This window comes from Myotis brandtii, unplaced genomic scaffold (genome assembly GCF_000412655.1).
Source record: "Myotis brandtii unplaced genomic scaffold, ASM41265v1 scaffold658, whole genome shotgun sequence".
NCBI classification, from domain to species: Eukaryota; Metazoa; Chordata; class Mammalia; order Chiroptera; family Vespertilionidae; genus Myotis; species Myotis brandtii.
The window spans coordinates 3254413-3275573 of NW_005370558.1; the positions used below are offsets into that span (position 1 = coordinate 3254413).

General features: G+C 47.9%; 1 protein-coding gene and 1 pseudogene across 2 annotated transcripts in view; one reads left to right on the plus strand and one right to left on the minus strand.

The window, feature by feature from the left end:
* Positions 1-21161, minus strand: part of ASTN2 (astrotactin 2) — a 668892-nt gene that overhangs the window by 64953 nt on the left and 582778 nt on the right. The gene's annotated exons all lie outside the window — the stretch shown is intronic.
* On the plus strand, positions 11623-11979 carry LOC102252854 (annotated as a pseudogene).

The following is a 21161-nucleotide window of genomic DNA, read 5'->3' on the forward strand; positions in this document are numbered from 1 at the left end:
TGGCCTCTTGGGGCTCTTCGTCTAGCTGCCAGACCCCCACACTCCAGGAAATTTCCCTCATTAATAATATTGCTTCTTGATCGCTAACCAACCCTGGCATTTCTGCCCAGCAGAGACCTCTGCCGCGTCGCCTCAGCATCCACGCTGGCTGCCCGAGTCCTCTCTTGACAATGAGGATGGCCTTCCGCTTCCTACAGCCTCTCCTTATGCAAAGCCCTTTACAGTTTGTAATTCATGCCCTCACCTTCTTGTCGCATTTAAGCTTCATAAGTGCTTGGTGAGGTTGGCAGGACGAGATGGGGGTACAAATGCCCATTTTACAGAAGGAAAAACTGAAGCTGGGGAGAGGGATGTGTCCCCCCCGATGAGGCACCTGGGCTCGAGCCTGCATTTCCTGACCCCTCGTCGGGTCTCGGCTGGGCCTTGTGCTCCGGCCTCCTGTCCCAGCCTTGGTGCCCAACAGGACCAGCACAGACGGACAGCCACCCCTGAAGTGCTAATGAGACATGCACCTCTACTGAGCCCTCCATGGGCTCCCTGATCCATACCTAACATTTATTCAGACGCCAGTATCAAATCCCACGTGTGGAGAAAACCGTGGCAAAGGCAGTATTGTGCTCAGTCCTGAGTGTAAATCCTGGCTTTGTCAAATGACTCTTCTAAGCAACTTCTTAATCACCCCGAAGCCTCATTCTCTTCATCTGCAAGATGGGTGTGAAAATGCCCCTCTGAACGTAACCCCTGGAATCGTGTTGAGAACTGAGTTAGGCAATGTATGCAGCGCTTAGCACAGGGTTTGGCCCACGGTAAGCGTTCAATCAATGGCAGCCTTACTCTTCTTATTACTGTTGTTAGGAAAAACACCGATTCACGAAGCACTCCCTATGGGGTGAGCAGAGAGGAGAAATTCAACAATCCAGGAAAAGTGAATTATCCTTGGGAATTGAGCACCTCATGCTCCTCCCAAACCAGAACGGCCCAGAGATTAAAAACTGCTGAATGCCCACAGCTTCCCTCCCTTTTCTAAAGATAAACCTCAAGGCCTGTGGTTAGCAGAGAGCTGGGATATCTTCAGTAGACAAGGGAGCCTCCAATCGATCCCTCCCATCCCTCATCGATTCTTCTCCCCAAGCTTCAAACCCAAACCTGACCCGAACCCATCAAAGGTAGCTCCTGAGGACCCCACCCCCTCAAGGCACCAGAGGGGATGACAATGAGACCCTGAGGCCATTCCACTGCCTGACCCACTTCCACACCAGATTAGCACATACACACACACACACACACACACACGGAGGCACACCCCTCCTTGGCCCATCCCTGTGCCCAGGCCTCCAGCAGGGAGTTCTCAGGGTGGAGAGAAGGTTGGCAAAATGAGTCAGGTTTTCTGATCGTGCAAACGACACCATTCCACTAGGCTGAGGTGAATCATTGAGAAGGAGGTGGGACCTGGGAGGTGGCAAAGAGGTAGATTTCCAAATGGGTGGGGGAGAGGGAGAGAAATAGAGGAGAGCAGAGTTAGAAAGAACTACAGCCAGGAAATACTCAGAGACAGAGAAACTGAAGTAGAAATATACACCTATAGGAAGAAACAGGGAGAGAAAGAGGAAAAGGGAGAGAGAGAGAGAGAGAGAGAGAGAGAGAGAGAGAGAGAGAGAGAGAGAGAGAGAGAGAGAGAGATAGATTGGGAGGGCGGGATGGGGGAAGGAGGGAGAGAGAGAAGGGTAGAGATTAAAACTGAGTGAAACAGAGATAGAAGTAGACTAAGATTGAGAAATAGGAAGGGAGGGAGGGAAGATATTATCCAAAAAGAGAATGGACAATAGCAAGACAAAAGCAGAAGCAGGAGGGACTGAGGCTGAGCGACGTAGAGAGCGAGAGGTGGACACTGAACTGCCCTGCCAGGGGAAGAACAGAGGAGGGTGCCTGGCCATCACCGCACACGCGTGGCTTTCCCGAGGGCTGGCGAGTGCCTCTTCTCATTCCACGCTGCATGGCCTCACCGAGGGCCCTGGGCAGAGGGACAGACCCTGGGCCCAAAGCGTGGATGCTGCTCTCTTCCCTCCTCAGCTCTGGACCAAACACCAAGCCCACTGAAGGCCCTATTCCCACAGCCTGGATGAGGGATGGCCTGGGTGCCACCTGAATCCCACAGGCAGAGGCAACTTTCTGGAGATGCTCGGAGGCCGGAAGGGCCTCCACCAGAAATGGATGCCCTTGAGCCCTTGACCGGGGCAATTTTCATGACCGTTTTCGTCCAAATCGCCCTCATCGGTCCCTCCCGCACACATACAGCTTTTATTTTCACTCTCTAGCAAAATGACTCCCCAGCTTCCCCACTTACACTGAACTTTTCCTTTAAATAGAGAAAGGGAAACAAGCTCTCTCTTCAATCCACGATGAAAGCTATGAAAGGGTTTGTAAACTTGGAAAAGTTGGCGGGTCAGTTTTTCCTACTGTTTAATACATGCGTTAGGTTACACTGCATGAGTACACATGGTGCATAAGCTTCTAATTCATACTTAGCCCCGCGAGTTTACAGCTTTACATATATATATTTTATATATATTACACACATTTATATATGCACACGGAAACACACAAATACATGTGTGCGTGTCTGTGTGCACATAAGTAATCCCTCTAAATGGCACAGCTCATTCACGTTACAAAGAACCCTCTCTCACTTGATCCAAACAATGACCTTGGGGGCAGGCAGGGTAGGATTATCGCCTCGCCTTTACGGGTACCTGTGTACAAGGCAGAGGCTCCAGGGACCCACAGGTCTCCAGCAGGTCACAGCCCGAATCACACTGATCTCATGCCCACAGGTCGGGCAGTGCCCACAGCTGAGCTTGCAGGACCCCCAGCCGAGGGCAGCCAGAGCATCCTCTGTCCAGGGTTCCCTCCCCAGGTGGAAACACTGAAGCTGGAGTCCCTGCTGGCACGTACGGTATTGCCGTGCAAAGTAGACAGCTGGCCAGGGTGCCCACGCTGGGCTAGGACTGTACAGTGTACATGGCATTTCAGATCCAGCCCCTCCTTACCAGGGTCCGTAAGACCGAAGGGACCCGGGGCCCCACGACTCCTGCAGCCAGAGCCCCTCTGCTCTCCCCTTGCTGACCCTACTTCAATGACTCTGAGTCACCTTCACTGAAATGACAGCCCCAACCTCCATCCACACACATGCTGTTTTCTTCCTTCCAAGCTCATTACCACTCTTTGGCCTTACATTGTACACGTGTTATTTATCATCACTGCTCCCCACCTCCACTGGAGCATAAGCTCCATGATGGGAAGGACTTCATTTTGCTCAGTAAGGACTTTGCTTTATCTCCTCAGCTACTAGACTAGTGTTTGGTGCATAGTAGTGTTTTGCTCAGTGCTGTCTCCTCAGCTACTAGACTAGTGTTTGGTGCATAGTAGGTGCTCAGTAAGGGTGCACTGGATGACTTAACTCATACTTCCGCACAAAACACCCAGAGGCTAGCAGGCTGGCACTGCGGTGCCCATTTCACACCTGAGGCCTGGGGAGGTAAAGGAAGAGCCCCAACACCCTTCCAGGTGAGGGACTAGCAAGCTGAGCTGTCGGACTCAAACCCAATTCTTTCTCTCCCAAGCCATATCTCCAATGGTCACTCCCCTTCCCCTTCAAGTATACACGGGGACTGGGTGTCACCTGGATTCTGTTGTTGAGGTGAGAAGCCACAGCAGATGGAGGTGTCGGAGGGATTTCCCCACGTGTTCTTCACCCAGACACAGGCCTGCCAGCGCCATCCTATATGCAAACCAGAGCACGGCCCTGGGCTGCGAGCACGCATGTTCCAGGCCAGCCGCCGGCAGCCAAGAGGAGGACGGGATTGGTATCAAGTTGGTAGAAGGTGGGAAGAGGGCAGGAAGGGGCTGCCATCCACAAGGCTCTGAGAGGCAGGCGGGAGAAGCCCAAGGACCCTTTCAGAGCAATTTCCACCCTATAAAGAGGTGATGACTGACTTCATTGCTGCCTCCTGGGGACAGCCAGGTCCTGCAGGGGAGGAAGGACTCGCTGACCCCTGGGTCAGTGAGAGGAAGGAACCTGGGATTGAACTTGGGCTGTGCTCTGACTTCCTCTGTGACTCACCTACCCTCTCTGGATGCCATTTCTCCCACCTATTCAAATAACGCTTGGGCTTAGCAGTGGTTCTCAATCTTCTGGCCCTTTAAATACAGTTCCTCATGTTGTGACCCAACCATAAAATTATTTTCGTTGCTACTTCATAACTGTAATGTTGCTACTGTTATGAATCGTAATGTAAATATCTGATATGCAGGATGGTCTTAGGCGACCCCTGTGAAAGGGTCGTTCAACCGCCAAAGGGGTCGCGACCCACAGGTTGAGAACCGCTGGCTTAGAGGAACTCCAGGGCTTGATCTGGGGAGATGGTGCTGAGAAAAAACACAACCCATAGCTCCAGGCCGGGCAATGTGCCCGGTGCTCCACATACATGATCTCTTTAGAATTATTATACTCATTTCGCACTTGGAGAAATGGAGGTGCAAGGTCAATGATCCTGTCCAAACTCACAGAGATGGTGAATAACAGTGTTGGGGTCAGAACCCAGAGCAATCTGTCTCCGTGGCTTTAAAATTCAAGATCATGATGCCTTCCTTACAGGACTGTGAAGACGGGCAGTAATTACACAGAAAGATCCTAACAGTCCTTGGACCAAAGTAGACCGTACGTCATAGGAGGCCCTTGTGATTTGGATAATGATGATTCTTCAGGGCGGCTCTGAGGATGAGCACACCTGAGGCAGGAGGCAGGGGGCAGAGAGGAGGCTCGGATGGGCTAGCAGGCTTGGCTTGGGCAGACACAGGCACTTCCTCTTTAACCAGGCCTTTGACGCCTGCTTCAAATAGTACTTTCTAAAGTCATAATTTGCTAAACCAAGCAGTTCATGGGCCTTACTTCACAAATTATTACTTTGCTGTTTCAAAAGCCTCCCATAACGAGAACCAGCCCTCCGCCAGGCAGGCGGAGAGTCGGAGCGGAGTTCCTCGGGGAGCGCATTGTCTCGGGGCAGCCGACGCGTGCAATATATTTTTGGCCGGTGCTGGTTAGATTTTTAGCAAGGAGAGGAAGGCCAACATGTTTGTAAAAATTCACATAGCTTAGATGCTTAGATTTGGACTGAGGTCTGTTCACTCTAAACTTGAGGCATTATGGATGCTGCTTCCCTGTTTCATCGACAGGATATTTCTAATGTGGGTTTGCACAGTCTGGCGAAAGGAAAAGCAAGTGATTCCCGGTGGGGAAAGACTGAGGTCCCTTTTTTTTTAAATGTATTTTTTGTTAATCCTCACCGGAGGATATTCCTCCATTGATTTTTAGAGAGTGGAAGGGAGAGGGAGAGACACACAGAGAGAAACATCAATGTAGGAGATATGAACCCTGACCAGGGCCCGGAATAGAGCCTACAACCAAGGTACATGCCCTGGACCGGAATAAAAACCAGGACCTTTCTGTTCTCTGGCCAATGTTCTATCCACTGAGCCAAACCAGCTAGGGTTGAGGTTCCTATAGTTGAATGACTTCTACAAACATCTGCATTACTCACCATAGTAGGGAAAAATGTCTTTTATTTTGTTATCGTCTTACCAGGTAGGTGCTACATAAAACATAACAACGTCAACTGGAAGGCAAGAGCACTGCTGAGACACAGTGCTTTACTATTTGAGCCATGGGTCTTAATTTCCATGGGAAAATGTGGTCAGAGTTCCCTTCCGCGCAGTGCCAGAAGGCCTCTCCCCGCCGCCGTGCGCGGTCTCTACAAGGCAGCATGGTGTCATGGAAAAGCTCTATGTTTAGAGCATGAGGACATAAGTTCCAGTCCCAGATTTCCTGCTGTGCTAGTTGAATGACCCTTGGACTCTCTGGGGCTCAGTTTCTTTATCTGCCAAGCAGGCATGAAAACTCCTACTTCTCTGAGGCTTTCTGAGCTTAAAGGAAAATAATGCTTGCAGAATCACTTTGAGAGCTGTGAAGGCCCCACACAATTTTTTAAAAACATGTTTTTATTGATGAGAGAGAGAGAGAGAGAGAGAGAGAGAGAGAGAGAGATGAGAGAAACATAGATCAGTTGCCTGGGGATCGAGCCTGCAACTCGGGTATGTGCCCTGACTGGGAATTGAACTGGCGATCCATTGCTTGGTGCATGGGACAACGCCCAACCAACTGAGCCACACCAGCCAGGGCACCCCCATACGATTTTGAAGTGTGGTTAGCAACTCTCCAGTCTGTTAGGATGGGAGCCCCCCCTAGACAACTCCTACAGGAAAGTGGGTGTTCATGTCTCAGGGCTCCATGGCCAAGGTTGCAAGCCTCTCTGTGGACATGTGCCTGCTTCTGCTCAGAGATTCCCGGGTGATTTCTCCAAAAGCTTCAACTTCCAAATTGGCATGAGCTCCAAGATATAGAGAACTAAGAGAGCAATGACGGCAACACATGTGGACAATATGTGGTGTAGCTCCTGCCCGTTTGGGGCCCTCCTGACCGAGAATAGGGAGGAGGCGGAGGGTGTGACGTAGGAGGAAGCAGCAGAGCACAAGGCAGACGGCCTGCCAGCTCAGGGGGTGGGATTTCCTCACCCCCTCCACCTGTGTCCAGCCAGAGAGGCTAAATACCACCGACAGTTTCCGACCTCTATGCCACTGTAACATGTTACTAAATCAAGCATGAGACTAAAACCTGTATCCCAAAGCTATTCATCTCAACTCTACCGTTGGTCCTTGCTAACATTGATGATGTTAGCCTAGGGCAGTGAGCACAGTGCATTTATTAAAGCAGTGGCCGAAGGAAGAACTGGAAATTCCCAAGATGCCAAGGGAGCTTTCTCGCTCCTTTATCCTTTATCCTGCTTAGGGTGCCGGCCCTAAGCAAAGCTCTTCCCATACAATTCCCTGGCTGAAAGGCCCTTCCTTGTTCACCAGGGGCCTCAGAAAAAGAATGGAAGCTCTTTAGAGTCACCCTAACCAGTGCAGACCAACCGGTACTCCAGACCTCCTCTCTCCACAAACCATCCCTTCTGGGGTTCATCCCCAAATGGAGCTCGCAATTTCACACCTCTGCTTCTGCCTGAGCTGTTCCCTCAACCTGGTAAACCTCTTCACCCTGTCCCCTTGCCTGTCACCAGCAACATCCCTCTCACTGAAATCCTCTTCACTTCCCAGGCCCAACTCAATGCCATCTTCTCTAGGAAGCCCCTCTTGATCCAACCCCTTCCCCAGCCCTCTGTACCCCTTCTTCTCTAATCCATAGTTGACCTCTCTTATGTGGTGCTAATTTCATTCACACAAGGGACAAGGCATCCGAAGGCTCAGGTTGCATACACCCACTTCCCACACGCATGGGTACCACATCATATAAAACTCTAGAAGCCTCTCTTTCCATATCTGCAATATGAGGATAATCATGCTACCCGCTGTATGGGGATGGTGTGACGGGAGATAGGAAAGTAAATTTTAAGTTTGGAAACAAGAAAAATTGGTCATTGTGACTTTTTAGTAAGCCTACCTAGCTGGGTTTTTAATTTCCTGGTGAGCCCAGTCTGATATCTGTATCCCAGGTGCTCAGATCCAAATCTGACCCAGCACAAGTCATTAGAAAATGCATACATTTAAAAAATGAATGAGTTATACAAGAGTTAGGAAAGAGAACAGAAGGCTATTTTCAACATGAGAATGACCCCTTCTCGGTCAACTCCATCAGGGTTCTCCTGATATTCCTTTTCAGAACATCTGATTGTTCCCTTCATAGAACCTGTCACAATGTGACTGTCTATATATGGATGTTGGCTTATCTCTCAGCTGCATTTGACGAGCCCCACCCCCAATGATGGAGACCAATTCTCTTTTGTCCATTGAATACCCAGCATCTAGGACAGCACATGGCATGAAACAGCCACTACAGAGGATATGAATGAATGCACAGCTTTCATAAAACCAGAAAATCATGCCCAGATGGAAGGTGAAGACAGTGTGTAGCCTTTGTTTAATAACTATTTATTAACACAAGCAGTGACACCTTCTTGCCCCCACCCATCCCCTAGCCTGGGGTAGGGGCACAATCTTTGTTCCCATTCATTTTTCCACTCTCTCCCATGAAAACACGTATCATGCTGTTTTTTGCATTTGTCCGTATTCTTGTCTGCTTACCTAATAGACTATAATCTTCAAAACAGAACCTACCACAGCAGATGGGTAAGATCAGAGAACTCTTTGGCTATCACAGAATCAGAACAGCTGGGGCAACTGCCACATGGGAAACAGGATACTGATACAGAATCAAAAAGTCAAATTTTAAGTCATAGGTACTGAGGGTGGAGGTGATGATCACAGCCAGAGAACGCCAGAGCCAGGGCAGCTGGGATTGGGAGAGGTATCATCTGTAAACACCAGGTACTCAGGTGTGATTTCACAGAGTGACCACAGCAACCCTTCTAGGCTGCTATCATTTTACAGAGCATGGAACTGAGGCTCAAAGAAGCTTAGTAATCTGCCCATGATCACAAGGCCCCTAGGTGGCCACGTCACGACTGGAAACCAGATCTGTATGCTCCAACTTCACTCCTGACCTCATTCTGTGACGATGCCTCCTGGTGCTTAGGCTGCCTCGGACCAACCTGTCAGGAATGAGCCAGAGCTGTGGTTGTCAGTTCTGGATTAGCTTCTAAGAGAAAGAAAGAAAGGAAGGAAGGAAGCAAAAAAGAAAGAAAAGGAGGGAAGAAGGAGGAATGGAAGAAGAAGGGAAGGAAGTAAGGAAGGAAGGAAGGAAGGGAGGGAGGGAGGAAGGAAAAAAGAAGGGAAGAAGGAGAAGAGAGAAAAGAAAAAGAGAGAAAGATAGATCCTGGTACCAAGCCAGCCCTATTGGAAACGGATCTTCCGGGTTGTGACCTGTGACTTCATATTGAAAAACATTCTCCAGGTGATCCTTGTGCCCAAGAACAGAGAACCGAGGTCCTGGGGGGACTTATGCTCCAGGTCTAGTGTTTGACTTGTGACTTCTACTATCCTTTCAATCCATGCTTTATAAATTCTGAAACACATACTTTCAATAGCGCTGACATTGAGACGCGTCCTACAAGTGATGCGAGGCAGGAATGGTTTCCACCAGACTTTCAATAGTGCTGACATTGAGACGCGTCCTACAAGTGATGCGAGGCAGGAATGGTTTCCGCCAACCAGGCAGCAGCCTTCACTGTGTGCACCTGTGTGAGCCTGGATGCCAATCCTGGTGCGTCAGCTGGATACACACACCCTTGGTGTTTCAGGGCACAAACTACTCAAGAACTAATCGTGGAAGGAACATGAGTCCCAGCTGTTGTCTGACAGCCTTCTCTGATAACTACTGGTAAGATGATAAAAGTGCCAACATTAGAATTTAAAGGAAAATTCCAGAGATAACAATGGAGTCTTCTTTTTAAAAATGCAATAATAAAAATGAGTGATGTATTGATACATGCTACCACATGGATAAACCTTGAAAACATGATGCTAAATAAAACAAGCCAGACACACAAGACCACCTCTTGTAAGATTCCGTTTCTATGAAATGTCCAGAATGGACAAATCCATACAGAAAGGAGACTAGTGCTAGTTTAGGACTGGAGAAATGCGAGGAGTGGGAGAGTGGAGGCTCATGGGGATGGGGTATATTCTGAGGGTTTTGGAAATGTCCTAAAATTGATTGTCACGATAGTTACAACTCTATGAATGTACTAAAAACTATAAAATTATACATTTTAAACAGGCAAATTGTATAGTATGTACATTATATCTCAATAAAACTGTTTTTAAAAAAAACTATGGGGGTAGGGGTGGGGGAGAAATAAAGCATAACCAATCCTTTGGCTAGCAAAGAGGACAATGGTATATGGGAAACCCAGAATTCAATGACCCTGAGTCAAAAAGTGAATCAGAAAAGGCAGGCAGAAGCTGGATATGAAGAAGTTTTATGTATATGTGAATGCGTATTTTACTTTTATATCACAGGAGTGATGTATTGTAAAAATATAATCAGGATAAACTCTTCCAATACGCCTAAACATTTAATTGGTAAGAAAGCACTGGGGTATAGTTCTGTTGGCAGCATTTTCTTTTCTTTCTTTTCCAATGACCAGCTGTGAAATATCCCTTACCCTCTCCATCCCTAAGCTTTCCTCTCTCTACAGCGGATTTATTTCCAAGGATGCTCGTGGCTCTCAGGTGTTTCAGTTCTAATCTAAATTTCTATTCATGTCTGGTGGGAAATTCACCGTTCATTAGATCCCGCCCCAGATCACAAGCTTGAAAAATAAGGAAAGAGGAAACTGCCACACCTGTCTATATGTATCTTCCACTGAAAGAAATGTGCCGAGAGAGAAAGGTAAAATGATTTCTTGCACCTTTCCCTTGATTATCTGTAGATTTCATTTTCTAATCCTCTAGGAAGCCCAGATCCCCAGAGAGCTGAGAGTGAATGAAATAACACATTAAGAGGGAAAACTCCGGGCCTGTGGTCAAATTGTTTTCGCCGCCCCGGCCAACCGCTTGGGCCATGGCGTTGACCTCCAGTGAGTTCCCCTGGGGGTATGAATGTCCAGCTTGTAGGTGGCTCCCTGATCTGCGTGCAGGGCACCACCCAGGACATGGGACGCACTAGCCTCAGAGGCAGCTCAGGAAGAGAGAAGACTTTCAAAAAGAAAAGAAACAAAACAGAAGAAGAGACTGGCTTCCAGGCTCTGCCAGAGAAGCACATCTTTTCCAGTAGTTCCAGGATTCCTTCAGTTACCAGATTTTTCATAAAAGATTATTTGTGTCTAACATGCAAAGACCCATGTTTATTTGAGCAGTCTCCAAAGCAAGTGAGAAATTTAAAATGTTAACACTGGAGGAAAGGTAAATAAAATCTGGGCTATAAAACACTAAACAGACACTAAAATGTTTGCAATACTATAAGGGAAGACTTGGCTTTCACAATGTAATAAAAGAGGTAGGAATTTTTAAAAAAAATTATGTTCTCCATTATATAAAGAATATTCATTGTCTGGGAAGGAAATATGCCAGATATTCTGATTATCTCATACTGGTAGGACTCTGAGTGATATGTTCCTGTTTCTGCATTCCCATTCTATAATAAACGTGCAATGTCCTTTTCCATCATGAAATTTAATTCTACTAAACATAATTGAAAATGTTTTTCTCATTATAAAAACTAAAATGTTTGTTACAGAAAATTTAAGAAAAAAGATGGAAATAGAAATCTGCCAGACTTAACATACACACACACACAAAAACAACTTATGATAACATGATAGCATGTTGGTATATATGCTTACATTCATTGTTGTTTGGATACATAAACAGCATACACACACATACACACACACACACACACACACACAAACACACACACACGAGATCCATGATAGATGAGACACTGTGAGGTCTACGCATCCTGTCGCTCTACTTCTGACCACTGGGCTGTTTGTTTTAGGCATGGTTTTCCTAAGTGACCCTATTCTTTGAATCGCAGATGATTGAACTTCAAGACATTACAGGAGGTCCTCTAGCCAGAGTTAGTGGGGCTCCATCCAAGAACAACCTATGGTTTGGATTGGGGTTATTTTGGGGCCAGAAGGGACCCCATTTGAGGATGGAACATTTAAACTTATAATAGAATTCACTGAGGACTATCCAAATAAACCACCTATGGTTAGATCTGTCTCTGAGATGTTTCATCCGCAGGTCTGTGCAGATGGTAGTGTATGTCTGGGCATACTTCAGAACCGCTGGAGTCCACCTTACGATGCGTCTCCCATTTCTACATCCTTACTGTGTCTACTGGATGAGCCCAATCCCAATAGTCCAGCAAGTAGCCAGGCCTCCCAGCTATACCAGAACAAGCGGAAATGTGGAAGCCGTGTTTCTGCGAAGGTAGAACAGAGCTGGTGTGATTGTTGACTTGGGTGCGCAAAAGAAGAGGCAAGGCATAGGAAAAACATATATTGATGTGCTTGTCACCTTCCTAATCCTCAGCGTCATTAAAAGCGAAGTACTGTGCTGTTTCCACCTTCCCTTACCGAGCTTTTCCTACCCTTTCTACCTTCCCCTTGAACATCAAATAAAAAACAAAAACAACCCTCTACAAGATCAAATGTACTGTACCTGGGTTACAAGCAAAATTTAGTAATACTTAATTCCTTTTCTGTCACATCTCACCTCCAGCTTCCGGGCAGTATGCTGTTACCGTACTTTACACAAAGCTGTTAAAATGAGTTGTTATACAAGTGGTGCTTCTGCATAGCTTGAATGAGTAGGATACTATTTTTAACAAAATGATTGCAATACTTTAAGGAAAGACTTGGCTGACGTGTTTCATCCATGAGCCAAACCGGCTAGGGCAACGTTTAGTGGCTTATAAGATCTCTAAGATCCGCTGTCTATAAAGGGGCCTAATAAGTCCTATCACTTTAAGTTAATACTTTGTTTTAAATTCAGATCAATTCAAGTTAGTATGTTTACTATTTTGGGCTAAAGATCATTGAAAGCAATACAAATTCATTGTCAACTTTAATAATAATTTAGAAAAGTAAGAACCAAGCCAAGTTATAGATTCAAGAGAAAAAAAAAGGTAACATTTTGAAGCTCTTAAAGATCAAACTGTAGTTTTAAGAACATTGTTTTTGAAATAACCTTCATGTTCATATTTTGAATGTCCAAAAAGGGCCATATAGTATATGTGTTAGCCAGTGGTTCTCAACCTGTGGGTCGTGACCCCTTTGGGGGTCGAACGACCCTTTCACAGGGGTCGCCTAAGACCATCGGAAAACACATATATAATTACATATTGTTTTGTGATTAATCACTATGCTTTAATTATGTTCAATTTGTAACAATGAAATTGGGGGTCACCACAACATGAGGAACTGTATTAAAGGGTCTCGGCACTAGGAAGGTTGAGAACCACTGTGTTAGACAGTAATATTGCTTTTTTGAAACTAATTTAGATTGACTATTAGCTCAACTAAATATGCATTCTAAGGACCATCCCATACTTTTTTTTTTTTTTTTTTGGTGCATAGAAAAGATTTTAAGAAAATGAAGGGAGTTCTTCATATTCATGGGTTTTGGGATTATAGCATAAAAGAAGGCTGACACACTCTTCAGTTGATTGTGGCGTAGTTTTGAAACAGATTGTCATAAAGGAAAAGGAAGCTTAAGGGGACATAGGAGGGTTACTATTTCTTGGAGATCCTGAAGTGGAACTGTTGGGTCATATGGTAGTTCTATTTCTCATTTTTTGAGGAGCCTCCATACTGTTTCCCACAGCAGCTGCACCATTTTACATTCACACCAACAAGGTACAAGAGTTCTGATTTCTCCACTTGGTGTCTTGTGTTCCTTTGGTAATCTCCATTCGAACATATGTGGGTTGATATCTCATTGTGACTTTGATTCACAATAGCCAAGATATTGAAACAACCGAAATGTCCATCACCAGATAAACGGATAAAGAAAATGTGGAATATACATACAATGAGACATTATGTAAAGACAAAGGAATTCTGCCATGTGACAACATGGATGAACCTTGAGGACATTATGATAAGGGAAAGCAGCCAGTCACAGAAGAACAAATAGCGCATAATTCCACTTATATGCAGTGTCCAAAATAGTCAAACTCATAGACACAGAGAGTGGAACGGTGGTTTCCAGGGGCTGGAGGGAGGGAAAAGGGGACGTTACAGATAAACAGGCCTGAAGTTTCAGTTTTGCAAGATGAATAAGGCCCAGAGATCTGCTGTACGATAAGGAGTTATAGTTAACAACACTGTATTGTGCACTTAAAGTCTTGCTAAGAGGGTAGAGCTCATGATAATTCTTCTTACCACAATAAAATAAGATTTTTTAAAAAAACAAAGAAGCTAGAAATTGCATGAAAAACAGAAGCTGAACAAGGTAGACTAGCATACACTATGACACATCCTATGCTGCTGAGCCGAACCAGCGATCCCTTTCTGATCCTGTTCCCTTAAGACGAAAGTCTTTGCCTTCCTCGTCCCCCTTTCCAGTGGCCTCTCTTGAAAAGTCACCCTCATCCACAGATGGTCAACATTACGATGGAATTTTGTTTTTCTCGCATGTGAATTTGGAGCTGATAGAAGCTTCCCGGCTCCTTGGTGGGACCTGCTGACAAACCCGCTGGCCCCAGAACGTGACTGCGAGAGGACGCTTCTGAGGCTCCTGTTGGCACCTTCCGCTGAGCCACGCCCGGGGCTCAGTGCACAAGCACCGATGAGGACCTGGAGGGCAGACTTTGTCACTGCCCCCCACAAGGCAGCGTGACCTGGAGGGCATGACTGACCCCTTCCCTGTGGTTTCCCCCATTAGAACGCGACAGAGAGAACGGGGAATGGGTTAGCAACACCAAATTCCCTGCGGAAGAACTTGGGAAGAAACTGCCAACAAGGACCTGTTTGTAAATTAAGGGGGTTGCACTCAAAACTCTCCAGGGGCACTTCATGGCTGACATCAGAGTCCTCTGTGATGAATCAATCCTGCAATTTGCCCCTGAGGAACATGCACTATCTGGGGAGGAGTTACCTCCATGAACATAGTGTCCCTAGATAGTGGGGGGAGGACAAGGGAGGCAACCAGAGGCCCTCCATGTCTCATCAACCAACTCACCTATGACAGTAGCCCTTTCCCACACACACGCACACAAAATGAGTATCATCTAAAACTGTCATTGATCATTGACAAAGGATACGGGTATCTTAGACATGACGGTGGCAGGTCTTTCCCTGAAACGGCCCATCTGTTCTTTTTTCCATATTTATGGGTGATTTGCTATATTGACACATCCCAGAAAGAAAGGAAAGGATAACTCAGGCTCCTCTATTTACGTAGATTTCATGTAGTTTTGATACAAAGTCTACCACATTTCTGATAGTTACACATTTTTTGGTCTTGGGTTGCTTAGGTGATTATTTTTTAGGAGTAACAGAAATTTGCACGGGAACATCGTAAGGGCATACAGACCTCTTAAACTTAAAAAAAAAAAATTATGGCCCTAACCGGTTTGGCTCAGTGGATAGAGCGTCGGCCTGCGGACTCAGGGGTCCCAGGTTCAATTCCGGTCAAGGGCATGTACCTTGGTTGTGCACACGTCCCCAGTAGGAGGTGTGCAGGAGGCAGTTGATTGATGTTTCTCTCTCATCAATGTTTCTAACTCTCTATCCCTCTCCCTTCCTCTCTGTAAAAATCAATAAAATATATTTTTTTAAAAAATTATGCATTTTCTTTTTTAGAGAGAGGAAGGGAGAGGGAGAGGGAAAAGGAGGGGGAGGAGGAGGGAGAGGGGGAGGGAAGGGAGAAGAGAAAGAGAAAAACATTGATCGGTTGCTTCCTGCATTATCCTCCAACTGGGGATGAAGCCCACAACCTGGGCATGTGCCCAGACTAGGAATTGAACAAGTGACTTTTTGGTGCACAGGACAACAGTCAACCAACTGAGCCACCCCGACCAGTGGAGACCTCTTATACATCTGATGCTGAAGGTCACACTTTGGATTACGTACTGGGGGCCAGGCCTCTAGGCTAGAGCACAGGCACAAATACAACAGCAATTTTCCAGGCCCCGAATCAGTGGGAAATATGGCAAAGAAGATGAAGCCGAGACATTTTTGCGGCTGTCTTAAGGACATAAAAAGTCATGAGGCATAAAAATGCCTCAGAGGGGTTCCCCCGTCTCTCTTTCCAGCGCAGAAACACCCTCCCTCGCTTGTTTTGGAATCTAAACCAGAAGACCCTTAATGGGAATGTCAGTGCCCAGCTCCCAGCTCCCTAGATGCCTGAGCAAACACGGATGGGCCCCGCTCCCTTGCAGCCTCTGGGACAGCCGTGTTCTTGGGCTGTCCCAGCAGCTGCTGGCCCAGATGTGCCAACTCGCAGCCAGGGACGCCAGACCTGGCACAGGGGGCCGCCTGCGGGTGCCATGGGCTGTCCTCAAGAAAACCGAGAGTTTGGGAGGGCCTGGAGTTTCGACCCCCAGCATGGCTAGATGCCAGTGAACTTCTGCAACTTTCACACATGTGCCTGCGGAAGCGCCCAAAGATTTATGTAGAAAGCATTACAACCCAAATCGGAGAATGAACTGCCAGTTGGAGTCTTCACATACACGCCACCATGCTATACTCTGCGCCTAATTTGGGATATCCCAACCCCTTCTCATTCCCTCAGACCAGTCATTTTTCAAACATGTCAAAGCAGTAGAACCCACCTTTCCAAAACACCTCACCTACGCATCCTATATGAGAACAGATGGCAGTGGGGACATCCGATTGCACCCAACACTCTCCCCATACCCTCATCAGCTGTTCCACGGCACAGCTCGCTGTCCCCTGAGGTCTAGCCCAGGTCCTTAGGCTCCAAGGAACATATCTGAAACCACGGTTTACAGATTTTTATAAAGAATTTGTATCTTTCTTAAAATCCAATTTCAAAATCACCAGTTTGTAGCGGGGAAAGAATGTTAAACAAATGCACATGCTGTTGGTGTCAGAATGCATTTGGCAAACATTCTCCGAATACAGGGTGCAGGCCAGGCACTGTGCTGGGCAGTGGGGATGGAGAGATAAATAGGATGCAACTCTATCGCCAAATAGACCTGGTTACTGAGTAGCCTTAGGAAAGCCACTTGCATTGCTCTGTGGAGTGAGATGTGCTAACATCGTGAGAGCTCATGACCGCTCTCACCTGGAACCTCTTCATTTTCCACTAAACAGAGCTGAGTTCCAGACCGGGACATCACACTCAACTCCTGGTCTCCTGGCGTCCAGCTGAGCAGGGTTTCAGACTCCAGGACTGCAGGGCATGGGAGAAGTCACGAGCACATTCTGATGAGAATGACGTGGGGACAGCAGGGGTGGGGCTGATGCCCGAGTCCTCTGACCCAAAGTGCTGGAGATACTGAGTCTCGGATGTCGGTGTGCAAGGACTCCAGGGGTCGGGCGCCCAGAGACCAGCAGAAATGTCACCATTAAACATGTCAGGCTGGTAGACACTGAGTTCCTGTGCCACATGCCCTTCTGCTTTCCAGATGCTTTGCAATTTGCAAAGGATTTTCGCTGGTGGCATCATATCTGATCCTCCTAGGTGTGTAGGAGGGACGCTTCCCCCGTTTCAGAGATGGGGAACCTGAGTCTCAGAGATGTGAGCTGACGTGCCCAGCGTCAGACAAGTGACAAGTAGCAGAGCCTGAGCATCTCGACAAGTCAGGAGTCCTGAGCTCCACGCTCTGTTCTAGTTGAGTAATATATTGAATCAGAGACAGGCTTGGGTCTGAGCTTTGGCTTGGGAGTGTAAAGATGGAGCGACTTCGAGGGAATTAAAGAAGAACGGGAGTTGACATTTGTTGAGTATATATACATCATATTAAGACGAAGCACAGTTACTGCCTTTGGAACCTTACAGTAGAATGGGGAAGCCAGGCTCATCAAGAGGGAAATAATATTTCATGTGTTGAGTCCTAGTCCAGAGATACATATAGGCACTTGTTATTTGTTTGTAGCAGCCAGGTGATAGATGTGTTGTATTCCCAACTTTCTGATGAGAAAATTGAGGTTCAGAGAGGCTAAGTCACCAGCCTCTGGTCCTTGCAACTAGTATGTGGGGGGACCAGGAGCTGAACTCCAGTGACTGTGACACAGAAGTCCTTGTTCTCTGGACTTCACCCAGCTGCCCTTCGCTTCAGTGGGATCATCTGCAGCCACGCTGGCTGGAGAGGGCAGGAACAATGTTATTTCATTGAGGTTTTATTTATGTGGTGCCATGATATTTATCTGGAAGCTTTCATCTGAGAGATGTGGAGTGTTTTATAAACAGGTTCTTATTCTTGCCTTTCTCCCCCTTCCACTCCTCCACCTGAGTCCTTGGGAACCAAAGAGGTTGCCAGAGATGGCCAAGGTCACAAGCGTGGACAGGTGTATGTGCAATGGTGGTTCCCCATATGCAGACACAGCTGTGTTTGGTGATAGGAGCAGTAATCTCTCACCTTGCATAGCTCTCTGTTGTTTCCTAACCTCTTTCACGTCCAACTTCATTTATTGGATCCTCACACCAGTCATGTGAAATTGGCAGAACAAGCATCAGCTTACACAGGACAAAACTGAGGCCCAGAGAGGTCAGTTAAAGCCTGAAACACTCGGCCTGCCATTGGAGGAGGGGAGATTTGAACTCATGTCTGTGGATCCGTACGAAAGCGGTATTGCACAATGGCTGAGAGGCTGGGCTTTGGATTGGGCAAACCCTGCTCTTGAGTTCTGCATCTGCCATGCACCTTCAGGGCTGTATGCCTGAGACAGTTTCTTCGACCCTGTTCCTTCCTCTGTGAAGTGGGCCATCTAATCATCCCTGCCCCGGTGAGCAGTGAAGAACCCACATGAGAATTACACACAAAATATAAAGAATGCATAACGCCTGGCGTGTAGGGAGCACTCAATAAACAGCAGCTATAAAAAGGTCCCAACGAGATCTCTGCCACTATACCCGTCATCTGGGAGGAAGGAGTGAGGCTTGCATACCCCCGAGAGGGCCTGCTAGGAGGCAGGTCAAGGAATAAGGTTTACCTGCAGCTGAGGTGCCAGGCCCCATGCCCCCCTCAGGCCTCGGCTCCTGGGAGGAGGAGTGCATTCTCGGGCAGCCCACTGGCAGCAGCTGTTGTCATGTACTCCCCGGCTTCCCCTCCCAAATGGCCCTGCCCACCTGTCTCCATCCTCCCCCGCTGGCAGCCCCACTTTGCCTGGGAGAAGAGCAAACCTGCGTCCTCAGGTGCTCTCCTCCTACTCCCCACCTTGGGACTCCGCCAAGGAAAACCAAAGCACTCTGTTTGTTTTCTAAGCCGGAGCCAGAAGCCATTCCCGTAAGGCCCGCCTGGCTTAATGGGGCTGTGTCTGGGTGCTGCCCCGAAGCCAGGCTCCGGCAGAGTCCGGCCGCCCTCCCACCCGGCCCCACTGCCCCTGCCCGCGGTGACATTTGCTTAGTGGCGGCATCTCGGTTCTGGCTCCGTCTGCATGAGGTCACCCTGTGACCCTGGACATGGCCCTTTCCCCACCCAGGGCCTCAGTTCCTCCACCTTTACCAAAAGTCAGCTTCTTCCTTTTCTTTTCTTCTTATATTATTATTTTTATTATTATTATTATTGTTGTTATTATTATTATTATTTTATGTTTATTTTTTTTACTAAGACAGTCTCTTCTAAATCAGTTATCCACCTGGGCTGCACAGGAGAGTCACCCGGGAACTCTGTCAAAATGAATGCCTGAGCCCCACGACCAGACATTCTCCTCTGATGGGTGTGGCATGGGGTCTGGGCAACAGCAGTTTTCAGAAGCTCAAAGGTGACTCTAGCTGGCAGCCCGGGTCCTCAGGTGCTCTCCTACTCTCCCACCTCGGCCCCAAACGAATCCTGAGAGCCCCGTGGACTCTGCCATGTAATGACTCTACGAAAGAGGTCAAGGAGCAGAAGCAGAGAATAATAGAAGGAGACATCCCGATGGCTCTTCGTTTCAAACCACCATCTAATCAAACTGCCTCCCTGGACAAACAGGCAAACTGCGGCCCAGAGAGAAGCGGGGAGTTTTAACGCCCTCCAGTGAGTCACAGGGAGCCTGGTCAATCCTGCTCTCCCGAGTCTCATTACAAATAACAAAACGTGGATAATAACACGACACAAAGGAGGGAGAGGGAGAAGCTGAAAGTAAAGAAAGAAGGAAAGGCAGATGCGGGCAAATTATACACAGGAAGAAGAGAAAGAAGTAAAAGGAAAATAAAGAAAGCTAAGGGGAGGAAAGAGGGGACGTGGAGGAAAAGAAATAGAGGGAGAAAAGCCGGGGCAGGGGCGTGTGCCACTCGGATAGCCCCCACGCGCCAGGGCAGCTCTGAGCCACTCTTGGCTGCAGGGTGCTTACTTGGTGAAGGTGACCTGGGCAGGAACTCCCACCCCCGCTGGGGCCCCAGGCTGGCTGCAGCCTGCGTGGGGCGGGCTGAGGTACAGCTGCTGCCTCCTCAGCCAGCTTCCAGCCTCTTGCCTGATCGGGCAATAGGCAGGATGGATGCTCTTTGGCAAGGTGATCCCAGCAGAGAGGACCCCACCACCTTTAGGAGGGATTCCTGCGACGGGCAGGGAACAGATGGGCAGGGGACCCTGTGCTCCCGCCATGCTACCAGCTGGGCGACTCCGAAACAGACCTGTTTCTCGCCTCCAGGCCCCTGTTTGATGCACACCTCCGCTGGGTGCCCTTCCCACACCCACCCTACTCAGCATAGCATTCGGGCCACATCTGCTCCTATGACAGCTCCTCGCTCTCCATTCCCCTCCATGCTTTTCCGGCCACACGTAAGACCATATGTGAGTGGAAGGCTCCCACCTCCACTCCTTTGCTTATGATGCGTCCACCCTCCTGTCCTGCTGAGCCCACAGGCGTCCTTCCAAACCCCACTTAAAATCTCAAAGGGGTATCCCTGTTTGAATCCCACTCGTTCCACATGGCCCCCCGACCACCATCAGAATGATCCTTTCTACCTTCTAGGATTCCACGTCAAGTGTCCTGACCCGCCTCAGCCACCCTTGGCACCCTGTGCTTCTGTATCAGACCATACACACACACACACACACACACACACACACCAGACAACCCCCACACAACTCTGGGGTGACCAGATTGACATCTCTATAAAGTCTCTGGGCTTGAGCTGTGCATTCTGGATAGACCTGAGTGTCAATCGAGGCCCCGTGAAGAGCACTATCAGCATTCCTACAGCTGCAGCCTTGCAGGGTTCATGTTCGTGTTCTCTTCCTGATCTCCTGGGTGGGGAAACTGAGGCTGGCAGCTCTGAAGTAATTTCACACTCAAGATCTCACTGCCTCCTCCTAATGGCCCTGTGAGATAGAATTTCTTGGCCCTAAAATGGGGGAAAGACCCTATCTGATGTAGGCTCACTTGGGCCCGGCCAGGGTAGATTAGAACTGGGACCCTCCTGACTCTAGGTGCCTGTTCTAGTTCTGGGGCTCTGCCTGCAGGATGAGAAGTGGGCGTGTCTCCATCACGCATAGATATCAGCTTTTGGGTGCAACGGGACCC